This window comes from Martes martes, assembly GCF_963455335.1.
Source record: "Martes martes genome assembly, chromosome: 14".
In the NCBI taxonomy this organism is placed as follows: domain Eukaryota; kingdom Metazoa; phylum Chordata; class Mammalia; order Carnivora; family Mustelidae; genus Martes; species Martes martes.
In genome coordinates this window covers 47,868,598-47,894,423 of record NC_137902.1, presented here as the reverse complement: position 1 = coordinate 47,894,423, position 25,826 = coordinate 47,868,598, and the positions used below count along the sequence as shown (strand labels likewise).

General features: G+C 58.0%; 1 protein-coding gene across 1 annotated transcript in view; it reads left to right on the top strand.

Moving 5' to 3' along the window:
- The window catches only part of LOC308354923 (zinc finger MIZ domain-containing protein 1-like), a 139,027-nt gene that overhangs the window by 81,125 nt on the left and 32,076 nt on the right, over positions 1 to 25,826 (top strand). The window contains exon 4 of the mRNA XM_080822745.1: positions 6,902 to 6,981. The gene's annotated coding sequence lies outside the window, so the exon portion shown is untranslated. The remainder of the gene's footprint in view (positions 1 to 6,901; positions 6,982 to 25,826) is intronic.

Below are 25,826 nucleotides of genomic sequence, written 5' to 3'. Positions count from 1 at the left end.
AAAACACAACAAATCAGGCTTGGGCCCTGGTGAGACTTTGGAAGGGCCCCAGGGATGTGTTGGTATGTGACTAGGGATGCTGGTGCCCCCCACCCCCACATGCACCTTGTCCTCTGCTCACTGATGCCACCTACAAGTCTCTCTTCAGCCCAGATCTTTGCTCCTGCCAGGACTCTGGGCTTTTGCCCTCCTGTCTGAGAGACTGCCCGAAAGGGTGATGCCCTAGACCCTCTGTTCCACTGCCGGGCCATGATGGACACACCCACCAGCACTCTGTCCTCGAATTCTCCATCTTTCTGTGTTTTGCCTGCCTCACATTAGGCACTGTGCAAACACCCTTGGGAAGCACACAGGCTGGCACTTGTCAGCCTTTGACCCTGCCTTCCCTCTCCCCACCCACCACCCCAACCCTATTCCTTCTTGTCCTCCTCCAGCAGATGGCAGGCACTGTCACTAGTTGTTGAAAGAAGCAAATGGATGGATGGATGGGAGGATGGATGGGGGATGGGTGGGAGGATGGATGGATGGGAGCATGGATGGGAGGATGGATGGATGGATGGATGGGAGGATGGATGGATGGATGGACGGGAGGATGGATGGATGGATGGGAGGATGGATGGATGGATGGATGGGAGGATGGATGGATGGATGGGAGGATGGATGGGGGATGGATGGATGGGAGGATGGATGGATGGATGGATGGGAGCATGGATGGATGGATGGATGGGAGGATGGATGGATGGATGAATGGATGGTTGGATGGTTGGAAGGAAGGAGCAACCCCCGAAGTCATTCCTCCATTTTCAGTAAGGGGAAACCAATCTCAGATGTTATGAGGGTGGAGAGGGTGGTTCTGGGAGCCCTCCCTTCCCCAGCTCCTGCTCTCTGGGCCCCCCATGATGCCAGGACATGACCCCAGGTTTGCACTGGGCATCACCTGGCACCAGAGCTGTCCCCACCCAGAGGCATCCGCCAGGGCCCCACAGCAGACCTGCCAGGTCTACACTTCATTCTTGAGTCCCTGCAGGTCAGTGATGACACTGGTCTGCCCTTCCCCCACTCCTTGCCAAGATTTCACACTGGAGAGAAGGAGGGGGGGAAGCGCAGGGGCCTGGACTGGGCTTCCGTGGGCCTGGGTGTGGGCAGGCTGTCAGAACAGCTTGGAATTCTCTCAGAGGAAGTGAAGACAGACGGGATTATTGAACCAAGGGTAGTTTTGGATTCTCGGATAGCCCTACCCAGGAGTTCCCCCCGACCCCACTTACTTGGTCTGCCTTCTTATCTGTTCCTGAAGGACAACTGCAGCTACTGCTCTTTGGTGAAAAGCCTCAGGATTTCAGTGTTACCCTAAGCACTCAGGCCCCCGAGCCTCCGGGCTCAACTCTGCTGTACCTGGAGTAGGTGGACAAGGGTCTCACAACCAAAGAGATGACTGGGCACCGGATTTTAATTATGCAGGAATAAGGAAAGAAACAGCATCAAAACGTGTGTAAGTTCAGGAATAGAAAAAAAAAAAAAAACCACTTGAGGGACAATCAGGGAGGGCAGCATGGTGGAGGTGATCCATTGGGCATTGAAGGAAGGGGTTCCAGTGGGCAGAGCAGTTGAAAGCATGGTTGGGGCAAGATAGTACCCGTTCTTCCACTTTCAGCTTTGTGACCACTTGTCTCTGCTGGGCATTTCTTCAGCTGTGAGATGGACCTTACGGCTCCCTGGTGATAAGATTATGGTCAGGAGGGACTGGGGCAGCCAGGGCTTCTGAGGTTGCTGAGGAAGGGCCCTAACAGGGTCACCTGGGTGGCTCAGTCAGTGATGCATCTGCCTTTGGCTCAGGTCATGATTACGGAGTCCTGGGATTGAGCCCCGCATTGAGCCCTACAATGGGGACCCCTGCTCAGCAGGGGGTCTGCTTCTCCCTCTTCCTCTGCTCTGCCTCCCCCTCCCACTCCTACTCTCTCACTTGCTCACTGTCTCTTTCAAATACATTAACGAAATCTTTAGGAAAAAAGGGGGGCCCCTAGATGACTGAAGAATCTTCATGTTTCTGGCAGGCTGTATTTCTCACTCCATAGGCACACCGGGCATGCATGTGTGTGCACAGCCCTGTGCGTGTTGGGTGGGTGATGGACAGCAGGGGTGAGGAACCAGAAGCCTGGTGCTGGAGCCCCCAAGTACAGGCTCAGAGGTGGCACTGGGGTAGACCCCGCCCCCCCAACACCACTCTGGGGTCATCCAGCCCCCTCCTCCCGTGGCCTGTGGGGAGGTCAGTGCTCTGGCCCTGTCCTGCTCTAGAAGATCCGCCCCGCCCCCAATCAGGGTCTGGTCAGAGGGACAGTTTGAAGCTGCCCTTTTTTCTCCTGGCCAACAGCCCCAGGCTTCCACCGAGGCCCAGGACCCTTAGTCTGGTCCTTCCCCATGGTCTGGCTTCCTCTCCCCCAACCACAACCCCCCAGCTTAATGAGGTCAGGGAACATGTATTCCAGGAATGTGGGAGGCGGGGCAGCCAGCCTGGTTTGGACAACCATCGTGGTAAATATTTGCCTAGCTCCTGGAGCCAGTACCGTCCGCCCTGGGGAGGGCAAGTGGCCTATTCCTAGGGTCATGTAAGGGGATGCTTTCCTGGGTGATCTCAGAGAGGCGAACCCACATCCCAGTGAGCCTGGGACCTGGGTCTGAGGCCATCCCCTTGTGCAGGACCAGAGACAGGGTCCCTGGCCCACAGGACCAGCCCCGGCTTGGCCCATCTGTAAAATGGGAATGAGAGCAGCCCAGATGGGGACGGTCAGTGTCCCAGGAGCTGGTTCAGGGCAGCTCAGCCTGTGGAGCAGCAGGGTAGACCCAGTTTGGGTGGGTCCCATGTGACCATGTTTTGGTCCCAGTTTGACCACTTACGACCTTGAGGAATTGCCCCCTCCTTCAGACTTCAACAGCCATCATCCCTGACCTGTTGTTTCATATGTGGCACCTGGATCCACAAACCCATTTCATCTTAAGCCCTCATAGCCACCAGGGAACAATTAGCAGTGTGTGACCCGAGCCGAGCCCTGAACTCTGGCTCAGGGATGCTGTCCATACAGCCACCTGCCTACAGACCACGCTGGGCCGTCTGAACCCCTCCCCCACCGTAGTCTGTGGGTAAGTCAGTGATCTGGGCAACGCCGGGCTCTACAAGGTCAGCCCGCCACCTCGCTGGTGGGCGAATAGCATCAAGGGCCACTCGTCCCTGTTCAGAAAGGAGATGAGGGCCCAGAGATCCCGAGTGACTTGCCCAAAGTCACCCAACATTAAAGGGCAAAGCAAGGATTCCAGTCCACTCTGCCCACCCTTGTCCTTGACCTCACCATGGAGGACAGGACCGATGCTCCAGCCCGGAATGTGGGTTCTGAAACTTTGGCAGCTGTAGAGAACAACCAGTCCCTTAGCCACAGGCTTGGAGCCAGAGACACCAGCCAGCAGGGTGCCTCTCATCCTGGATGCCCTGTGGCCTGGGCCCCCTGTGCTCCAGTGAGCCCCAGTCAGCCCAGCATCCCTCTGGGCCAGCCTCAGCCCCAACCCCAGTTGGCTTCCTCCCACCAAGTCAACACCCAGGGCCAGGGCATCCCTGCAGGAGGAAGGGATGGGCAGGTGGGTATGTTTGGGAGAATGTATCTGGGTCCTGGGATGCTCTCCACCCCATGGTGACCTTGGCTGTGTTCCCAGACCCAGAGTTGCCACTCTCCAGCTGTGAGACCTCTGGCAATCCTATCCTTCCTCAGAGCTCAGTTTCCTGCTCTGCAGAATGGGCACCCTTCCTGCCCTGCCCTGCCCTGCCCCTGGGAGCTCCAGACCTGCAAGAAGAATGAAAGCATGGTTGTCCTGAGGTCCGCACGCTCCTCTCTGCCCTTGTGGCCTTCGCAGTCAGAGGCTCTCCCTCGGCCAGGCCCTCACCCCTTCCCCGGCTCTGCAGTGAGTGTCCTGCACTAAGGATGCCGGGAGAGCCCTCTGGGTGATGGGGTTCCCAGCCCGTGGGGACGCTGGGTGCTCCGCCCCCGGCCCTGAGGTTCAACCCGTGCCCCACCCTGCTGCATGGCCTCGAGAGCCTTCACAGCAGAGAACATTTCCCCGTGGTGGATCTGTGTTGTTTCTGGTGGTGGTCAGGCTGGTCTCCTTCTCCCTTAGTCTCCCCCTGGTCACCAGGGAACCAAACCCACACAGACTATGAGCTTCACCTCAGGGCCCCCTGATGTGGGGCAGGGAGCTATCACCTCCGTGCTCACAGCTCTTCTGTGCCTCTGTGAGCGGTGCCCGGGTGCCCAGCCCTGTCTCTGAGCTCGTCCACCCTCTGGCCGAGCGTGGGCGGGGCAGACCACCAGCCTGCGTGTGTCATGGCTGTGTTCTTGTTATTCCTTAGCTCCTTATTGCCTGTGTGACCTCGGGAAGTTACCCAACCTCTCTGGGCAGCATGCATAAATGGGGGGTGCCAGTTTTGTTTCTGCCTCTTAGCACTTACCAAAGGTTAAAGAAATCGCAGGCAGAGCCCCAATATGGACTCAGTAGAAGCAGGCCTCCTAGTCCTGTCTCTTTCCCAGGGTCACAGGGAAAAGCCAGGGGGCAGTCAGTTCCCAGCCAAGGCTGGAGTTCGTATCCTGATGCAGCCCTGAACCTATCTGTGCACTTGCTGTGTGATCTTGGACACATCTCTTCCCCTCTCTGGTCTGTGTGCCCCTTTGCCCAAGCCCAGCAGAAAGCGTGGGGGGCTGAGGGCACAGGTGTGTGTGCTGTGAGCTGGAGCGCCCCTGAGGGGCAGGATAGGCGGATGTCATTCCTTGGGGCCTGGACATGGCTCACCGTGTGAGCGAGGGCTTTCCAGCTCTGGCTTCGATCTCAGCTGCCAATATCATGATTTTCTCTCTGTCAGCGGGTCTGCGGGCCAGCTCGGCTTTGGGAAAGGCCTGAGCTCTGGGTGGTGGTGATACCAGTTCTGCCCCAGCCTCTGACGTGCTACATGACCCTGCAACAGGGGTGCTCACAGCCCCTCTTCAGGCCTCAGACCCCTCCTCTGAGAAATGGGAGAGTTGGAGTCTGTGAACACCAGGGCTGTTTGTGTTCCCATGTCAAGCAGTTAGGGGGCTGCCAGAGCCAAGGGGTAAAGGTGCAGAGATATTGTCTTTCCCTCCTGGGGCAGGGATGCCAGCCCTGGCTTGGGGAGCTTGGGGCCTAGGGGCCTGCTGCTCCGTGGAGCCTGGCACCAGCCCCCGCAAGGTCCGTGGTGCCCCAGCTGACCTACCTGGAATGCTGCCTGCGTACCCAGCACTCATGTGTGCTACCTTCTACCATCTGTACACAGCTTTGAGGGAGATTCCTTCATGACCCCTATGTTCCCACCCGCAGATGAGAAAACTGAGGCACAGAGAGGTTTAAGAAGTTCACCAAAAGCTACACACTTGTTAAGAGGGGTAAAACCCAGACTTGAAGCAGCCGGTGCACACACTTGTCATCCCAGGTGTGCCTGCCTACTGGCTGCCCAGGGCAGTGGGCCAGCTCTGACGCCTCCCGTGGCCCCCTGGCATGTGTGGGAGCCCACGATTCATGTGGCCCACACAATCCTCCCTCCTCTGTTAGCCATGGGGTTCACCCCAAGAGGCTCTCGGCCCACAGTTAGGTTTCCCATTTCTCAGAAGATGCACAGCCTCAGTAAATTATGGCAATTGTCTGGAGCTACCCAGTGGGGCACCTTTGTCGCTGGCTCAAATGTGAGGCTCTGTGGCCCGCGCTGTGTAGCCAAGACTCCAGAGAAACCCACCTGCTGAGCCTCTGGGTCCGGTCCTCCAGGATCCCTCTGGGGAGTGGAGCAGAGTGAGGAGGGCTGGTAGCCCTTGAGGAGCTGGGCGAGCGGGATCCCCTCCCCCACCCCATGAGGGTAATCGTGCCCCAGCAACAGTGGGGAGCAGGAGACCAGAGTGCCCATGCCTTCTTCCTCCCTCTGTCATCTCCACATACCCAGTGCACCCCAGTTCCTGCCAATTTGTCTGCTGTCCCCTCTGCTACGAGCACCACCGTCTCTGGCCTGGACCCCTGAAACACACTCTACACCGGTCTCCCTGCCTCCTCCCAAGCCCTTCTCCCCCAGCAGCCACAGAATCTTCTCCAACCAGAGCTAAGGTCATGTCCCTCAGCTGTTCAGACCCTCCCAGAGCCCCTGTCCACCTCTCAGTGATTGGCCATCCACTTGACCCCCACTCACCCCACCTCTCCTTCCCTCACCACCCCTACCACCACCTACTCTCAACTTCTCCCCCTGAGCCAGGCTTTCTTCCCTGTCTTCAAGTCTTCACATGTACTGTTCCCTCTACCTGGAATGCTGTTCCATGCATCTTGGCCTGCCTCTCTCAGGCTCACCCTTCAACTTTACTTCCCCAGAGAAGCTCCCCTGAACCTTGAGTCTATGTGGTGTAGCCCCTGTAACTCGTTCTTTCTGGTGGATGCCTCTTCTAGTTATGTAGTGTCTAATTATCAGAATTCCCGCAAAGACAGGACCCAGCATCCTATTCAGAGCTCGGGGGTTTGTTCAGGGTTTCTTGAGCAAATAAGTGAATGCCGAGTGCTTCCATCACCCCAAGTACTCAGATGCTCCTAGAAACCCTGAGAGAAATAGTGATTCCCCCATTTGACGGGTGAGGCCAGGAGCATATACATGCAGCTGGTAACTGGCCGATGGGGGGTGTCAGGGGTGCTGCATCGGGGCACCCCATCATTGGGCCCCTCTTCCTCTCAGTCCCTCTGACTCTCCACCTGCCAAATGGGGATGACTGGGTTTTGTGGGCAGTAAACTTTCCAGAAGGTGGGTGGGTGGGTGGTGGCGGCCCAGTCAGTTCCCGGCCCTGCAGCGAGGGTCCCCTCTGACCACCCCTTCCCATTGCAGCAGGATGGCACGAGAGTGAGGCGGAGGGGCTGAGCACCGTTGACCAGACGTGGGACACTGGTGGTTCGCGGGTCACTGAGGTAGGTGTGCAGCTGGGCTGGTGGGGGCACGTTTGGCCTGGATGCTCGGAAAAGGGGTAGCCATGTCCCGAGTGGGGAGTAGTACCGGCCCCAGCAACCGCACCTTTGACTGGGCCTTGGTCCTCATGGGCTGCATGGGGCGCGGCCACCCCGACTGAGACCTTGTCAGCCCCCGAAAGGGCCTCCAGGGACCTCTAAGTCCTGGCCTTTCTCTAGAGTGGCTGCCAGGGCAGGAGGCAGGGGAATGCAGCCAGGGAGAAGAGCAGGTTTGGTGTCCCCAGCCTTGCCCCACGGCTTTGTCTGTACCACTCAGCTCCATGGCGTGTGGGCCACATCTGCTGAGCAATATGGCGGCCACACAGGAAGAGGCTGTTTGCTGAAATGGGTGTTGTGGCTGCCTGCACCCTTCTCTCCCACAAACACACAGATCTCTGGGCTCTGGAGTCAGAGTGACTGTGTTCAAATCCTGGCTCTGCCACTTGTCCACCATGATCTTGTGCGGTTTCTCTGTGCTCGATTTCCCTGTCTGCAAAAGAGGGAGGGGTTCCCAGCACCTGCCCCGACAGATGCGCCCGCACACCTGGTACCAGTGTGCAAGCAGGAGGCTAGGTCAGCATTCTTGTTGGGGATGCGGGGACCCTTCCTCCTTTCTGGACACCACGGTTCCCACCAGCACCCCCCTCCCCAAGCACCCATCAACCCCAGAAGGGACGCAAACTGGGCATCCACCATACTGAGGATTTGGGGGCTCCCAGGAGCTCCTGAGAGTTGGAGCCACAAGGTCCTGGGGCTGAGCCTCCTGGCCCTGTGCAGGCCGGGACACCAGCATGTCTCATCACAGAGTGGCATTTCAGGGTTGATCACACTTGGCCCTGTGTCAGAGGGTGACCTGTATAATCCCTCTTTACTCTGCGGCTCCCAACCCAGAGATGAGAGGCCTTCACAAAAGTGCTGACTTGGGCCAGGGCCCTTTGTCCCAAGGCCCTGGGGCTCAGCCGGGGGAGGCAGAGTCTTTGCTCTGGCATGAGGCCTTGCCCATTTGTCTCCCTACGGCCCTCAGCTCCTCTCCTGAGACCCGTTGTGCTCCCAGGTGCCCAGACACAGGACCAGGGGGTCCTGGGATGCTCCACGCTGCCACTGGGCTCTGGAACCAGGGAGCAGGGTGGCGGGAGAGCCCAGCTCCCTGCCATCAGCTCATGACCTTGGGCTAGTCCTTTCACTCCTGTGAGAGTGAGAGCCAGTGTTCTCATCTGAAAATGAGGATAATTATACCCACACTGCTGAGAAGGCCATTATGGGGATGCTCAGAATCCTGAAATATTTTTAAATGTTAAAGCTTAGTGAGAGTCTACTGTGTACCAGGCACTATGCTCCTTAAATACATACTTCTCCCCACAGTAATCCCGTGAGGAGGTGTTTAGTGCCTCATTCTCCAGAGGCTCAAAGTGGTTAAGAAACCCATAGAGCTGTAAGTAGTGGCGTGGGGATTTGAACCGTGGAATTAAGTGGTCCACGATGCCGTAGAGACCAGGGCTCTGAGCCACTGGCAGGCCCGAGGTGGGTGCTCGGGAAACCACCTCCCTTTCTGCCTGGTGCCTTTGCCCGGCTCTCTAAGCCTGCTGCCCTCAGGAGCCCGAGGGGGGCCCCCTGGAGGCTGGCGGGCACCCCTCCCCAGAGGGCCTGCAGGCAACTCGATAAGCCTAGGGGAACCCACTGCTAATTGTGGGGTAACCTCTGAAATTCTCCTTCACGGTGGGTTCTCTTTTCGGATGTTTTTCAAGGTAATTCATTCCCTTTCCAGAAATTGCCAGTGGCGGAGCATTAGGGAGCTGGTAATTAATCATAGGAGAGGCTTGGAGTTTATTCTTTAAAAAGGAAAAAAAAAATAGGAAGACTAGAAAGCCTTGATGGAAAAAGAAAAGAAAAGAAAACCATTCCAAGGCAAGGATGGTAATCAATACCTCGGTGTCCTAGAAACGGCTGGGGGGCGGGGGAGGTGAGACATGTTGCTCCTCCCTTTCTTCCTGGGGTTGACAGATGGTCAGCGCCTGCCGGAGCATGGGTGAGGCTCTGCCCCTCACCAGCAGTTCCCCGGGCCTTTTGGAGCAAGGCACTGCCTCTCCCTGGACTCAGCTTTGCCACCTGTAAAATGGGTGAAGGGCAGGTGTCAGACTAGAGAAGAAAATTAAATGATTTGTTCACCACCTTATCCTGGTGCCCGACGCAGGGTCGTTGCCCATTTGATATTTTATTAATTGAGTGAGTGAGTGAGTAAGGGAACGAATGAGTGATTTTCTTGGTCCTCATTAGCTATCACCAGTTAAGGAGATGGTACTTGCTCTAGAACATTGTTTCTCTAGTTGTGTTCTAATTTGGAGTGATAGCTGGAGTGAGGGGCCAGCTGTGTTGCATGGCAAACTCCTGATGAAAGGACACTCTTGCCCAGCAGACTAGTTGGCAGAGCTCAGGCCCTCAGGGGCCACTGCACTGGCATCCTTGGGTTCGACTTTCCAAGAGTCTGAGCTGTCTGGAGATTTTTTTTTTTTTTTTTAAGTTGCCTTCTGGGTGGGTAGTGAGCTCCTCATCTCCAAAAGTATGCAAGCTGGGGCTGCATGGGGGCACTCAGGTGGCAGACTAGGTCGGGGTGGGGCGGCGGGCACTCAGAGCATTCCTGAGTTGGAGAGAGAACATGAGGTTCTCCAGGATGGACACAGGGGAGGCTGGACCAGTAGGCAGGGGAGCCCCTTCCCAGAGGTCCCCTAGGGGAGGGCTAGAGGAGGCTGCTGAGAAGGGGGGTGGCCATGTAGGACACCTATGCTTTGGTGCCTATTCCCTTGGGGGGGAAGAGGTATGTGGGGGTGTGGGGGTGTGTCTCTCTCTTCCTTTCTGGATGGCTCTCTGTGTGCATGTGCCTCTGTCCTGCCCAGTTTCCCTGTCTTCTCACGTGGGCAGCCCCTGCTCTGCCTCCCTAGCTTACCCACATTCTCCCTGTCCGGTCACATCCACAGCTCCCCCTGGAGCTCCCTCTGGAATTTCTTTCTGAGCCCAGGACCTTCTCACGTCTGCTCTCTTTATCTTCCGAGGCACCCCTAGCCAGGTGTCCCCGCAGACATCTGCTCCGTATCATCGCCTCTGTGGTCACCAGGACTGAGCAGAACTGAGAATTCCTGGGCTTCCGACCTGCCGCCCTCGGCCTTGTTCTTCCAGCCCTGGCGGTGCCCGGCTCCCTCCCACCCTGCCCTTTGGAAGGGTCTGAGGCAGTGCCCCCCACTTCCAGCCTTGGGGGTGGTGCACCATATGGGGCCTGTCCCCAGGGACCCACCATGCCACCCGCTCAGGATGGAACATGCACTCCCGGCACCCTGCGCTCTCCTGGGCTCGTGGGCCTCTGGCCGCAGGCGAAAGTAGGAAAGCAAGAGGGGGCCTGTGTCCACTAACAGGGCACTTAGAACCTGGCATTTCCCTCCAGCACTAATAAAACTGCGGCTATAATTAGAAGTGAGGTGTCCAGGAGCCGGCTGCCAGGCAGGAACCACTGTACGCTCAGGAAGAAATCAGCTGCCCTCCGGAGGGGAGAAGGAAGCGGAGGGTGGACGGGCCTGGAGGGTCTCAGAGGCCGGCGAAGTAGGCCAGACACCTCCATTCCGCTGGACGTCCTCTGGGAGCTCCCTCGGTCCCCATCCCTGGCCAGTCCGTCTTCCTGGGACTCCTGCTGTGCACCCAGCAGACTCCGCCCGGCGTTCGAAGCCACCGCCATCCGCCCCCGTCTCCTCGCACGGCCGCGTCTCACCCTCGCTGTCTGCTAGCTTCCCGTGCCACCCGCCCTCCCGTCTTCACCACATGTCCCCCCAGCTGAGCCTTCACTCCTGCTCCTCCTTCTGCCTTGAAAGCCCTCCACCCTTGTTGCTGTGCGGCCCGAACCTTCTGGAGCCTTTCTCAAGCCCTGCTTCCTCCGCAAGGTCAGATGTGGCCTCCTGCCCACCCCCGCCGGACCCCACAGCCTCTGCTTCCCGGAGTCCCTGGGCATTTCCTCCCTGAACTCTTCCGAACTGGAAACCCTCTCTATGCCTCAGGGCCCTCAGGGTGCAGGCCAGGCAGCCCACCAGCCCGTCCTTTCTTTTGTCTTCGTTGTATACCAGAAGGAAGACATACAGGCTCTTTTACACTCTGTTTTCCTCTGAAACCTGGTGTGTGTTTAACACATACCCCACATGCAGATGCGTGTTCAGTTGCCACGTGTGGTTTCCTCCTTTGCCAGGGAGGGGGGTGGAAACTGAGGCTGGGGAAGGAAATCTTGCAGATGACAGTCAGCACAGTGAGCACCTTCTCTGTAGGCCAGGCTGCCACTGTCCTGCCATTCAAAGACAGGGGCATGCCATACTGGTCGTAAAGGTAAACTGAGGCAGGCAGAACTGTAGCAAGTCCCTAGGCAGCCAGACCTTAAGAGGAATGGAGGGAATGAGTTGTGAAGGGTTCCACTCCCCTCACAGTGGGCTCCAGGGCTCCTGGTGCCTCCCTACCTAATCCCCAAACAGCCCTAGACCAAGGGGACAGTTACGGGCTGTGCCACATGGGAGTCAGCACGACTGCTCATCACTCCAGATACAGCGTGCAGCCTAGGACACTGGGGTTCTGGGGGTTAGCACACCCAGCTCCTCCCTGGAAGAGAGGATGCCCCTGTCCCACCCCTCCCACAACACCCAGACGCAGTCTGAATGGCAGAGGGGCCCAAAGCGTGTGTTCCTGGGAACCCAGAGGATTCCCCCAGGGTGGGGAGATGCCTGGGGCAGGGAGAGGGAGGAGGGGGTTGTCTCCCCAGAGCCTAGCCCTGCCCCTGCCAGCCTGGAGTGACCTCTCAGGAGCCCATAAGCAGCAGAATAGCCCCTCGGAAGCCAGTTCTCCCCACGGCCTCTCTGGCTGCCAGCTGCATGTTGTGGCCTGCTCCTCTGACAGTCGGACTCTCATTTGCTTCTGGTCAGACATCATGGCAGGAAGTCCGGGAAGGTCCAAAGGCTGGGCTTGTCCTCCCTCCCACCCCCAGGTCCCTGACCACAGGCAGGGCTGGAGCCACTGCCCAAGGAGGACCCCCCTCGGAGGGGCTACCTCTTCCTACCAGCTCGGGCTGCGGATCTTGTGTGGGCTGAGCTAGCCCTGTGAGACACATCCGTCCCCTCCTTTAGCCCCGCGCATCCATGGCTTTTCCTCATGTCTGACCCTCCAAGCCAGCCACCTGCTGACTCCCCGGCTGGACTGGAAGCATCTTGAAGGCTCAGGGCAGACCGAACCGTGTCCCGGGCCCAGTTCCTGGTGCGCCTGTGCTGCACAGCAGCAAGCCAGCAGACACTCAGCCTGTGTGCCCCCCACTCTGGGGATGGTGAGGGGATTTTATCGGGTAGGCTGGTTCTTAATGTACGGAGTGGGCTGTGTTAAGAAGGATTCTGAGGCTGTGCGCAGGCTGGCAGATGTGTTGTGTGCTGCCTGGTGCATGTTTGTCCTTTCCAACCTCAGCTTCCTGGGCTTCAAGTCCAGCGGTCAGATGTCTCAGGTCTGGGCTGTGGCCAGTGTGGGCAGAGGGAGGAGACGGTGACCTCGGTGGTGCCCTGCAGGTGTCCGTCTGCTGAGGCGACTGGGCAAACTGCCCTAAGAACCTTCCAGAGCTCTGGTGTAATGGGACTCAGAGTGCTGACTGGGGAGCACCAGCCTCAGGCCCCCCAGTCTGGTTAATGGAAATCTCTGAGAGCTTTTCCCTCACATCTGTCTTTCCTGTTAAGTGCTTCTTACCCTTGTTCAGTTCTGGTGTGGGAAATAGCACATCTTGCCTCACAGCTGTTTGGGACCCTCCACCGCTTCCCCGAGGCTCTTTGGGGGCCTCTTTTGGAGCCTGTGGGAACATCTCTGCTTCATAACCCCCGTGGAATGTTCCCATGCTGCCCCCTCCGTCTGGCCCACACTCTGGTTGGCCGGTGAGACAGCCTAGTGTGGAACAGCTCTCACTGGGTGGCCCCTGGTGAGCTCTCTCTCAGCTCCCCGCCCCGGCCAGACTCCCCACCACAGCCAGCCCCCAGACCCCTGTCCTTGTCACTGCCTGGGGAGCCAGCCAGCCCCCTTCACCCCACCATCTCTGTCCCCAACAAATGCCCTCTCAGCCGAGGCTCCCTGCCATCCTCTGCCCAGAAGTTCCAGAGTGGCCAAGGGTTGAGTCAGGAAAACGCTGATGAACTAAAACCTGTAAATAATCCAAAACATTTTTCTCTGTGTGTGGAAGAAACACAATAAAAACCCTTGCGTCGTTTAGCCAGCTTAACCTTTCCCCAGTTATAGCTCCAGGAGGGCTGGTCAGGGTCATCCCATGCCTGCGGGGGCTCCTCTAGCTGCTGCTTGCACACCTCCACCGCTGGAGAGCTCACCACCTCAAATAAGGGTTTGCGAACACATGTGAGTTTCAATGTGGTCAGTGGTGCAGTGTGACATGTGACATGTGACATGCAGTGTGACTTTAACCAAAGTATGGGTTTTAGGAACAGGTGGTTCGGGGTTCAAGACCTTGCTCTGCTACCTATCAACTGGGTGAGTCTGGACAAGTTACTACATCTCTGATGCTCTCTGTTAGGTTACAGGTGAGGACAATCTATAAATGGGGAGAGGCCTGCTTGTAAGGGGTGCTGTGGGGCAGACAGGCAACAACAGCTGGGTGGCACCAATCTCCTCTGTTCATGGAAGATGGAAGCTCTAAGAGAGCAATGGAACATCTGCCCGAGGTTGGCATCAAGTCCGGTACCCAGATACTTCCCTCCCCGGGGATACTGGCCTCCCAGGTCCTCTCTGGAGCTCTCCCATGGGAACTGTCAAGATGGCACTTCAAGATGGAGACGCAGTACTTCCCCAAAGTGCCGACATCACCGGGGCACTAATTCAAATACAGTTTCTCAGGCCTCTCTCTTGATGTCTGCTTCTGTGGGTCTGGGACCCACAGCTCTGAGTTTGTCACCAGTGCCCCGTTGAACACCCGTGATCAGGCCAGTCTGGGACACACTGAGGCCTGTAACAGGGAGCTGGGCTAGAGCTGGGGCCCTGGATAGTGTCATAGCCTCACTGGTTGAACTGGGACAAAGCTGTCTGTCCCTGTGGCTAAGTTTTCTCATGCATACACCAGGGGTCCTGGTGATCTGTAAGGGCTCTTCCTGCTCTTCTAAGTCTGTGCTAATCAGAAGAACATTGCCTAGGGGTCCTCTCTGCTAGGATCCCTGAAGCAGACCTCTGGGTTTCAGCCCCATTCTCTTAGGCCACAGAGCATTCAGGTCCTAAGACACTTGCCGGACCCAGAGCCCGAGGGACAGAAAAGCTGTTCTCTGGGTGCCACATGCCATGGAGTGGTGGTTCCCCCTGGGCCTTCCAGGACACCTTTAGATCGGCAGGTGTCTGCGAATCCACTCAGATCTCAAATCTCTTCTGGAAGCTGAGAAGGACCACTAACTTGGAGCCAGCCGGGGGTGGGGGACAGGGTGGAGCGGGGTCGTCCAGCTTCTCTGAATGGCGTTGGACCTTTATTAGTTAGCATACGTGGAAGTCTGAAGTATCAGAACTAGAGGGGGCCCTGTGGAACCCCTTCCTTTTATAGATGGGGAAACTGAGGTCCCGCATGGAAAATGACTTGCTAGGTCACCCAGGGAGAAGTGAGGAGCTGTGCTGGAACTCAGGTCTCCCAGCTTATAGTCTGGTCTCTGGACAGTGCCTGGCTGCCCACCACACCTCTCCTTGGACTGTCTGGGACGGATGGCTCCACCGGGCCTGAGCCCTACAGCAGCGTCTGCAGCCCCTGGGAAGAAGTGGGGCCATGTCAGGACAGGGACCAAGGGGCTCCCTGCTCCTGAACACTGGGCCCTTCTTTGACCTTCACTGTCAGCCTAAATCAACAGCCCCTGCTCAGCTCCCGGTCCTCCCACCCCAGCCAGGACAACCCCCATGGAAAGTTTCCAGGAATATCCACGCGTAGGGCAACACGATCCAGAAATGAAAAAGGCTCTCACTCCTAGGCTCCCTCCCATTTTCCACTCAAGGGTGCTCAAGGGAGTTCATAGGCAGGGGTGGAGACGCCAGCCCTGTCCTAATGAGACCTTGTTGAAGGCGGCTCGGGCCTGGCAGGTGACAGAGGAGGCATTATTCACCGTTGGGGCGTTCACCCTGCCCCGGTCACCTAGGATGATGTCAGGACTTGGGGCCCAGAGTCGGGGCTGTGCGGTCACTCGGATGAGGGCCTGGGGCTCCTCTGACCACTGGCTTCTCTGACACAGCCAGCCTTGGGTGTGGGCCGAGGTCAGCGGCTCACTCTCCTCCTTGGGCCTGGAGCCCAGCTGGGTCCTCGGTTCACAGCCAGGGCCAGGTACAGGACGCGCCTCAAGGCCTCTACATAAGCCAGCCCCTCCTCCCCACATTCTCCATCTGTAGTCAGTAAGGCAGCAGTATTTAGTAAGCACCTACTGTGTGCGTGGATCTGTGCTCAGCTCTTGGGGAGATAAGGCAACCAAAGACCCTATACCAGCCCTCAGGTTGACCCAGTCTAGGCCAAGGATCACCCAAAGGAAGGAAAATTAGTCCTACCCAGGGCCTTGGGGCCAGGAAGGTACTGAGATGACAGAGAAGGAAGCCTTGGGAAGTGTGAGATACAGAAGGCTTCCTGGAGGAGGCAGGTTAGAGCAAAATGACACTCTAAGAATTTCAAGGATGGCAGGTGGGGCTGAAGGTGAGACAGGAAAGGCACAGCCTCAGGTCAGGGTACAGCCCCCACCAGGACCCTGGATGGTGCCTACTGTGTATGTGAGTGTCGTGCAGTGTAACATAAAAAAAGGAAGACCCAAACTCTGAACAATCACTTGAAATCTTGCATTATCGATGAGTACGCAGGTCCTTCTGGTGCCTTCCCAGCTCTGTGGGAAGATGAACACCCAGTGGTTAGAGAACGGGCCCTTTCCCTGAACGGGTCTTTTGTAACATAAGTAAATTATCTGCCAGCCTTTGGTGCCGGGCAGTTTGATAATTCAGGTGTTTAGACGGTAATGACTGTGTGGCCAGCCCGGGGAGGAGGCAGTGAGTCAGGCAGCAGATTCAACAGGAATGAAAGGCACTTAATCTAAGTGCAGTGTGACTTCTCTAAATCTGCCTGCTCTGCACGAGGAATGATCTGACCAGGGATACCAGGCCCCCTCCCCCAGGGGCTGGTACATGGTTCCCTGGGGCTGGGCCATGCTAGACCCTCTTGGCTCTGTCAGAGGGGGTTTGGCTGCGGAGCTTCCGGGAGGTGGCAGGAGCTTGGTGGCTGTGAGTGCAGAAGAGGATGTGAAGGGTCAGGGGACAGCCTGTGCGTCCCAGTTGCCAGCAAATCCCTTAGGCCCTGAGGATAACCTGCTTTTTTAGGGTTTCCAGAAGGGTCTTCTGGAAAGCAATAGGAAGAAATTTAAGAATAGACCTTGGCCAGCAGATAGAGGAGTGACTTGCCCAGGGTCATGCAGCCAGGATTTAAGACCCAGTCCTTGCTGCTGGTCACTGTGATGTTGCACACTGTGTGTGCTGTGCATGCTCGCACACATGTGCACATGCTCACATGAGTATTTTGCAGGAGTCTGAATGATAGTTGTGTTAGTGAGCGCCTGCCCCATATATTTTGTACACGTTATCTAATTTAATCTTCATAAATTGTGTTTACCAAATGAGTAAGTTATGGGACAGAGAAGTTAAGTCATATGGTCACATGGCCCTTGGGAGATGGGGTCAGAACTTGAATCCAGCTTCGTCTGACTTTAAAGCCTGAGCCCAGCGTTGCCAGGAGAGAGCCCCTGCCAACCAGGAAGATCATAGGTGGCTTCCTGGAGATAGGCTGCTTTTGTCTCCAATAGATCAGGTATCATGAACCTTAAGGTCCCAAGCTGTGTAAGGCCCCATCACCTGACCTCCCAGAGGCTCTTCCTCTTGGTCATAAAATGAGAAGAAGGCCTCCTTGCCGGGGCTCGATGGGACAAGGCCGGTGGTGGGTGTGTTCGGGTAGCTGCAGTGGCCGACGCAGCCGTGGGTGAGGCCAGGCTGGAATCAGGGCCCAGAGTCCTTCCTAGTGTCAGCTCGCAAGAAGGGGTCTCGGCTTCAGGGCTGCCCCTGGGAGGGGAAGGGAAAGGCTATGACAAAGTACGTGGCACAGTGTGAGTGAGGACAGAGAGCAGGCCAGTCCCCAGCACCCAGTTGTTGGCCACACATAGGTGAGTGGGAGCAGTGGCGTGTGATGAGGCCTGGTGGCTCACACTGGCTTTGGCGGGCAGCGAAGGGCCAGCAGAGACATCGACCTATAGAACGACACAATGTGTCACTTCTCTGTCACTTTAATGCAGCATGTCAGAGTCCAGGGACGGAAGGTGGTCAGATCGTGACTCTGCTCCCCTGGGCACTGGCAGGGAAGGAGTGCCCATGTCGGGGAGCCCTGCTGTCGCTGAGATGTCCTTCTGCACATCTGGGCTTGGAAATGCAAGCCCAGTGGGCGCGGGGATTGGAAGAGGTCAACGAGTTCCTTCAGAAACGGGGCTGGGATGGAGAGAGGTATGCAGAGGACACACACACACACACACACACACACACACACACACACACACACACGGCAGCTGCTAAATGTGACAGTCCAGAGCCACACAGCACGGGAGCAGCCAGAGACGTCAAGGAGCCAACAGACCCCCTCCTCTACATAGGGAAAACTGAGGCCCAGGGACAGGAAGGGGCTTGTTCAAAGGGACCCAGGTCATCAGAGGTGAGCACGGACGCTTCCTTGCCCTCCTGCCCTCCGTGGTTGGCGGGGGAGTTGCCACCTCCCACTCTACCCTTCCTCCCCCGGCCTCTCTCTGAGCACGAGCTGGAGGCAAGGCCAAAAGGGACTGGAGTTAGCATGCCTCACCTGGGGCACCTCTCTAGCCGTGGAGGGTACAGAGCAAGGGGATTCCTCACAGGACACAGTGGGGTCGCTCGGGGCTCCGTTCTCGCTTCCTGGACATCAGCCTTGCAGCACCTGGACAGGGAAGGGGGCACCCTTGGCAGCCAGTGTTCCCAGAAGAGTCTGCCAGGGCTTGGAGCTTGTGCATGTGCAGCAAGCTGTGTGTGTCTGCCCCACGGCCGCCTCTACACCCCTTGCTGGCCCTGGCTCCCTGTCCTCCCCGTGTGGCCCTCCCTGTCACACTCCTCCTTTCACCCTCTGTAGCTCTTTCACGCACCCATTTCTGTCTCTCTCCTTCTGTGGCTCTCTTGTGTGCGTCCTGCCCAGGGCAGCGGCTTCGTACAACTCCAGGGGGCGCCCTTCCGCAGAGGTTGTCTGTGGGCCTCTTCCTGACTCTCTCGGTGCTCGATTGTCTCTTGGCGCCTCCCTAACGTGCACCCTCTTTCTTACTGGGCCCCTTGCTGTTTTTTTCTCAGTCTCTTATTTTCTTTTCTGGGTGTATACCTGCACGTGTGCGTGCCTGTATGTGTGTGTTGCCCCCCACCCCAGCTGTGTGTGCACACACAGTGTCCGCCCTTCTGTGGGCTGGGCGCAGGCTCCTCCCCGATCCCGAAGGCCCCAGGAGGGCAGCCTGGAGCTCGAGCCCTGAGCACCCACCCCCTTGGCAACTCCACGGCAGTCCGTGCCGAGAAGGTTCTTTGTGTCTACGGTCAGCCTCCCTGGCCCAGCTCGCAGGACTCCTGGGAGCCAGTGCGAGCCTGGCTGTCACTCGCCTGGAAAGTGGCTCCCATTTGGGAACAGGAATGCCCTGGATGGGAAGAAGAAGGGAGGGGAAAGTTGGTGAAAAAAACCAACAAGCAGGAGATTATGATCCCTGAAAATGTGCCCTTTGTCTAAGGCTGGAATGTGCCCAGCAAGGGAGCAGCGGGGCATGAGGAGGGCTCTGTGCAGAAGGGGCCGGGGGTCGCCCACGATGGAGTGCTGGGATGGGGTGCTGCTCGGCGCCATGGGCCCTGGGGGCCGGGATGTGTCTCCTCTTCCCTAGAAACATCATAAATACGTGGCTAGAGAGAAGAGCTTTTGGGTCTCTCCAAAGCCACTGTGTGACCAGAGCCCCCTGCCCGCCACCATCCCCCATCGGTCATTCAGCAGACATTTATTTAGCACCACCTGTATACCTGCACTCTTCTGAGTGTTTGGGAAACATCAGTGAGTAACAGACCAGGTCCCTGTCCTCACAGAAGTGACCTTCTAGCAGGGGGAGAAAGAGCATAGATGTTTTGAGCCCCAGGGCCTTCTTGACAGTCCCCCTGCCCATTTGTGAAGCAGGCAGCAGGCTGTGGTCTGCGAGGGCCTCCTATGGGCCCCGGGCATGACCTCCTCCCTGTCCACACCGCCCAGGGCTTTCAGTGACCCCCAGGCTGAATGCAGAGCCCAGCTGCACGCAGCGCTCAGTTTACCAGGAATTTCCAGAAGCACCTGGAGAGGGGAGGGGGCCCCCAGGACCTGTGTGGTTGGAGGTTTTCAATCAGCTGGGGTTAAAGCAGCTTCAGACAGCAAGGAGTAGCGCTGAGAGTGGCCCTGGGAAGGGGCGGGGCAGGGAGCTCTGCAGGGCTGCCTGAGGCTCCCAATTCCGTGGTTGCCCCCTGCCTGACCTAGAGAGGCTCCCAAGCCCTGCTTTGCCTCAGTGTCCTTATCTGTCAGATATAAAGGTCAGACCACTCACCCAGGCTTGTTCTGGGCTGAGCTGTGATCATGGTGCCCAGCTTCTAGGCCCCCAGTGGAAATCCCCTGTCAGGACCATCCTGGGGGGACAGGCTCACTTTGCCTGTCGGTCGGGAATCTGCCAGTCTGGTTAGAGGGGTTAGAGGTCATTCTTTCTGCACCAGTCATCTGGTGGCATTGGGAAGCCTCTTCTGTCTGTGGGCCTCAGTTTCCCCATCTGTCCGCCAAGGGAGTAGGGCTCGCTGACGTGGGAGCCAGGGAGCCAGGGCTGTGGTTCATAGAGTAGGGTCCCTGGGTGCATTGGGAACTAGCAAAACTGTATCAACGGCGGGGCATCTGTGGCCAGAGCTGTTCCTAGTCAGGCCCCTTGGGGATCCCATGGGGTCCCTCTGGGGCCCTGGAGCTCCCCCGGGCCTGCCAGGGGCTCCCAACCGCAGCAAGGCCTGGAATTTCTCTCCTCACACGGCCAGCCGGCTGGCGGAGCGCGGGCTGCTCACGGCGCCTGGCAGGGACCCGTAAATTGAAAACATGATGTTTCCTGTCAGAGGCCAGCGCGGGGCTGGACTCGGTGTGGCCTTGGAAAGCTGGCCTCGCTCTCAGGAAGCCCTGCTCCCCACAGCACTGCCACAAAAACAGTGGAAAAGTGAAACCTTTTCAAGTCTGTGTTTCCACTGTAAACAGGGGATGAAAGCTGGCCCCTCGCCTCCTGGCGCGGCTCAGCCAGCCCGTTCCCCCGCCCTGCGCCAGCCTGCCCGGTCTTCGGAAGCACCTCAGCTGCCCCCTCTGCCCCAGACAGCACCCCTCGTGTCAGAGAAGCCCCATGTGCCTCATCAGGAGGGCTTCCAGCTCTAGATCAAGCGTCTGTCCTCAGTACCCATCTCCTGAGGTGAGGTGGACGAGGGGAAGACAGCAGGGCACAGAGAGGGACAGGATTCACCCAAAGTCACACAGCAAAGTGAGGGCAGCCCCGGTCCCCTCTTTCCTGCCCGTGGTGGCTTTCCAGGGCCCGTAGGCCACAGAGGGAGGCTCTGGTGGCTGGGCGTGTGTGTCTGTGTCCAGCTGCTGCCTCCCGCAGCAAGGGCTCCTTTGACTTTGTCCTGCAGATGGAGGGCTCTGCATGAGTAGCATTTAGTGGAGGTGACTTATCTCAACTCTCAGAATGTCCTTTTCTCCTTATTGTAAAAGTAATGCACACTTGTGGAACCTTCTGGAAGTCACGTAAAAGTTGAAAGAGGAAAAATAAAAACTATCCATAATCATCCCAACCACTGGTCCTCCTGATCAACTTTCTGGTCACTTTTTAATTTTCCTTCTCTTTAGGTCTTAGGTCATGAGCGGGTTTCAGGGTGATTCAGTGTTCCTAGAAAACATGATTCTTCCTGGTCCCCTGGGAGGGTCATTAAGTATCACCCCTTTCACAGGTCTGTTTGAGCCCTGGCCTGGATGTGATGTGGCATCGGTGGGGACACAGTGGGGAGAGGCCCCAACCCTGGAGTTCATGATGAAGGTGCCCTGGGCTGGGGAACCCAAGCGGTTCTGATTTGCCATGTGACCATGGGCCTGTCTGACCTGCCTCCCTATCTGTGAAATGGGTGCATGGGCTCCACCAAGTCCTTATGGATAGTCAGCCTGCCACCGAGGCCCTGCTTGCCAGCTGCCTGCAGGAAGAGAGGCGTTCGTAGTCCAACGCTGAGTGCCTTCTATATGCAGATGTTGGCACAACGGCTTGACAAGAGACCCCTGTTTCCAGCCCCGTTCTCCCCACAGTTGTGCCTCCCACTCTCCTGCCCCTTCTAACCCTCAAGCTCCCCAGGCCCTCCTCCTTGCCAACTCCTCACCAGGTGGGGGCTGGAGCCCAGCTGGGGTCCCAGGAGGAGCCATCTCTGGCCCCCTCCATCCGCCAACGTCCTTGGTGGCCCTTAGACAGCTTTATGGAGGACGGATGGAGGCTGTCTCCCTCCTGGCAGGTTTATTTCTTCATTTTTCAAGACTTGCTCTGATTTTTCCATGTTGGCTTCCCTGGTCCCCCCAGCCCTCCCTCTACATGCTTCCCTTCCCTCCCCCTCCAATCTGTCAGCCCAGCCAGGAGAGAGGGCCACTGGCCTCCAAGGTGATTGAATTATTGGTGGGGGGGAGACAGGCCAGGGTTTTCTGCGTGAGTGCTTTTGGCTTCCTGCCCTTGGAGAGGGGCTGGAGGAGGGGTGCGTCTGGCGGCGACTGTGGGCCGTGGGTTTCCCAGACAGCCCTGCTCTCTCCCATCTGGGCCCAGATGAGTGCTGCCGCTGGCCGAAGGCCACTGTCCCTGTGCCTGGCCCAGCCCAGCCCTGGCCTGCTCAGGTCTGTTTCACCTCCGACTGGGTGGGCAGGTCTCCATCCAGGCGAAGAGAGGAAAGAGAGGTGTGAGGACAGCCTTGAGCACTGATGCCCGTAGGAGGATCTCAGACATGTCTGCTGTCTGTGCTGCAGGCCCAGGGCCCCGGAGGAGGACGAGGAGGAGGTTGAAATCTAGAAGCCTACTGTGTGCGCCGGGCACATTCCCATACATGACTTCACAGCAACCTCCCCTCTCGATAGTAGTAGCTCAAAGATAGGCAGTGACAGGTGTGAGCTCCTGGCCTTGTTTTTACAGCTGAGAAATGTGCCTGATAGGAACTCCTCCCGCTGACTCAGACTCCTAGACGACCAGAGGCTCTGTCTGGGCTTTCAGGTTCTCTAGAGAAAGCAGAAGGCCAGACGCTTAAAAGGTACCCAATCAATGCTTGGTAAATGTCCTTCTGCTGAAGCCAGACCAGAGAGGTGAAGTCACTCACCCGAGGTCACACAGCTAGAAATGGAGCCTCGCATTGCCTGTCTCCAGACCACCTCTCCTGGGCTAGGTGTGGGCAGAGAAGGCAGCCATTCCAGCTGGCACTGTCCGACCCACATGGCTGCTATGGTGGGTTGAGAGCTTGGTGGCTCCAGGTCCCACCCCCTTCCCACCGGTGTCCGTGCCACGGCTGGTGAGTCCACACACACGCGCTCTCTCTCCAAGCTGCCTTCCCCCGGAGGAGGGGCTGAGAGGAGAAAGCCCCCTCCCCCGCTTGGCTCCGCACTCCGCTCATGGAAATGAAAAACACATTGGCTTCATTATCCCCGGACTGAATGAGCAGGGTTGCCATGGTGACAGCCATCTCAGGCCCGCGAGGGGGCAGGGAAGGGGCTGGTGAGGCCATGGCAAGTGGGGACCGGGCAGCAGGTGAGCAGGCATACCGGGGGGGGGCAGGCGCTAGGAGCCACTGCCCGTCAAGCCCCCCCGCCCCTGTGCCGGGCCCCGGGTTCTAGATCCCCACCCTCGGGCCGAGGTAAGCAGTCAGGGCCCATCCTCTACTGACTAGCCCCTGGGCAGCCTGTACTCTGGTCTGGCCTTCTGCCCCTTCCTGGAGGATGGCTGGCGCTGAAGGTGGGCCTCATGCCTCACACCGTCCCAGAGGTCAAGAAATGAGGGAAATGATGGGAGGTGGGGGGCCAGATGAAGGCAAGAAGCCCACTCCCCCCAGAGACCAGTCCTGGGGCTCCACAGGCCTCTCCAGGGGCCAGGACAGAGGAAACACATGAGGTTGCCAGGCTGGGCACACCCCCACACTGCTGTGTGACTGGGCTCATCCCAGTTCCCTGGTCCTCAAGCATAACCCCCTTACAAGAGGTGGGGTCTTCAAATACACAACAGGTAGATAGGTGTGATGGGGATTGTGGCAAGGCCCCAGGAAGGTACCCTTGCCGCCAGGCCTGAGCTGGGTGGTCCCCATGACTCTGACCCTGGCCAGAGCCAGGAGTCGTGCTACACATAGGCATCCATTTCTTCCCAGGGACCATCTCCCCAGGGCTTGAGTCAGAGCAGCACCCCCAGGCAGGCCCTGGCTAGGCTACCATCCCTGTGCTCAGGCTGGTCCAAAGGAGACTGATGGCACCCCCTTTCTCCTCTAGCCTCCCTGGCGATCTGGGAGCCCAGGCTGGCCCTCTGGAGTAGCCCCAAGTAAACACTGCAGCCTGTCTTAGAGCAGATCGTCTCAGCCGGTCCCTCCTGGTGACCCAGAGGTGACCCAGGGGCAATGGCCAAGGGCCTCTGCTCAGGAGTATTGAGTGCTCACAGAGAACTTTCCTTTCCGGCAACCCCAGTCAGAGGAATCCCACAATGACTCCAATTCCAATTTTACCCTTGCCCCTACGCCCAGCTTCAGACCGAGCCTCAGCGCCCGTCTTCTGGCCCAGCCCACCTGGGCACATTTCCAGCTGTACTTAGTTCTGCTTCTGTTCGAGCCATTCTGTCCACCTGAACCACCTTCCCTTGAAGCCTGCACATCACCAGATCTGGCCTCCTGCTTCCTATTTTAGAAGAGGAAACCCATGCTAAGAGAGGACACATGACTTGTCCAAGGCCACGGAGAGTCAGGGCAGTGTGGCCTTGGGAGGAGGAGGGGAGATGTCTCTTTCCCAAGAGACAGAATCTTCCGTTCCCCAGTGAGATGGGTCGGGAGTCCACATGGCCCTAGACCGAGAGCCTGGCAACTGTAGGGGCTGGGGACGGGCTCCCCACCAGAGCAGTTTTGGAGGGGAGGCTGAGAGCGCCGAGATCTCAGCTCCTTGACAGCTGTTCTTGGTGGAGAGGGGCCCAGAGGGGGAGCTCAGGGGCCAACCCCAGCCTTGCTGACCAGGCCTTAGTAAGCGGACACAGTCGTGGGGCCCCTCCCACCAGTAGGCTGTGTGCCTCCAAGGAGACAGGTGGTGAGCAGCCGAACTCGGCAGATGTGGTTGAGGTGTCCATGGTACTGTTATCGCCTTGCCTTCTTGCCAAGTGGAGCTTGGTGCCGAGGCGAAGGCAGCGCAGGCAGGAGAAACCCCAGCAACCCCACCAGGGCAGAGGAAATCCTGGGGTTCCCAATCGGCCATCTGACACTCAGCTGCAGCCAGATCCCAGGGGCTCATTCTAAAATGCTGATTCCCCAGCCCACGCAGGGAGGCTGGGGCAGAGCCCAGGAACCAACGCTTTTGCAGCTTCCCAAGCCCCAAACCCTGAGCAGTGCTTGCCTTGCTGCCTCCAGGGGCCTAGCCAGTCTGCCTCAAGGTCTCAGGCCCCATGCCTTGAGCCTCTCTGCAGAGGTCCCCTCCCTGTGCTTCTGGTCCCAGGCTCATGTCCGCTTGCTGACCCTCCCTGGGTCATGCCGTACAGAGGGCCGGCCTCAAGCCAACCCCGGGGCCTTGTACCTAGCCCTTTCCCCTCTTCCCTCTCATCCGTCGTCCACCCACCTCAAAGCCCACAGTCCCCATGGCATTTGTCCCCCCACCATTGACCTCCTCTGACTCTGCGGCTTTGTGTCCCAGGCCCGCCTCCCAGCTACCACCACGGCTACCGCCCAGCTCCCTGCCCATCAGCTGAGGGCAGCCACTGGGCAAAGCTGTCATTTTCCCTGCCAGGAATTATAGGTTTAGTACTACGAGAGTCTGAACTGGAGGAGGAGGAGCCGGGCCTCTCACCCCAATGCCAACCCCAAGAGACACCTCACGGAGAGGGTGGCCTGGCGTGGAGTGCTTTTTGGGCTGGATGGGGATTCCTATAGCCCCGTGTCACCCCAGCTCTGTGCGTGCACGTGTGTGTGCATGTGTACATGTGCGCGTGTGTGCATGTGCATGCATGTAAGTGTATATACGTCTGTATGTGTGTGCGTGTGCACATGTGTGAGCATAGTCTCCTAAGATACATGGATTCTCTCATACTCATTGAATTTAATCCTCCCAAGTATCATATAAGCAAACCAAACCCATCTTCCAGCTAGAAAAGACACAGCTCAGGGCAGTGGACAAGCCTGGATCGCACAGGAGACTAGAGCAAAGTCAAGACTAGGCCCACCCTGGCCCTCCGCTGCCCACCCCCCGCGCCCGCACCCCAGGACAGCTCCTCCTCGCCCTACACCGCTCATCCTCCCACCCATGGGGATGGAGCTGCAGAAGTGACTGGGCCATCACAGACCTCCACAAAGGGCCCAAGTGTTGGGTCCCAGGGTCCAGTGGCGTGGGCCAAGCCGCTGTGCTGGTTGCTGGGGAAGGCTCTGTGGGGCAAGGTGGAAGGAAGAGGGAGGGCAGTGTCCCTCTTCTGCTTGGCCATCACAGTGCCCCCCGGAAC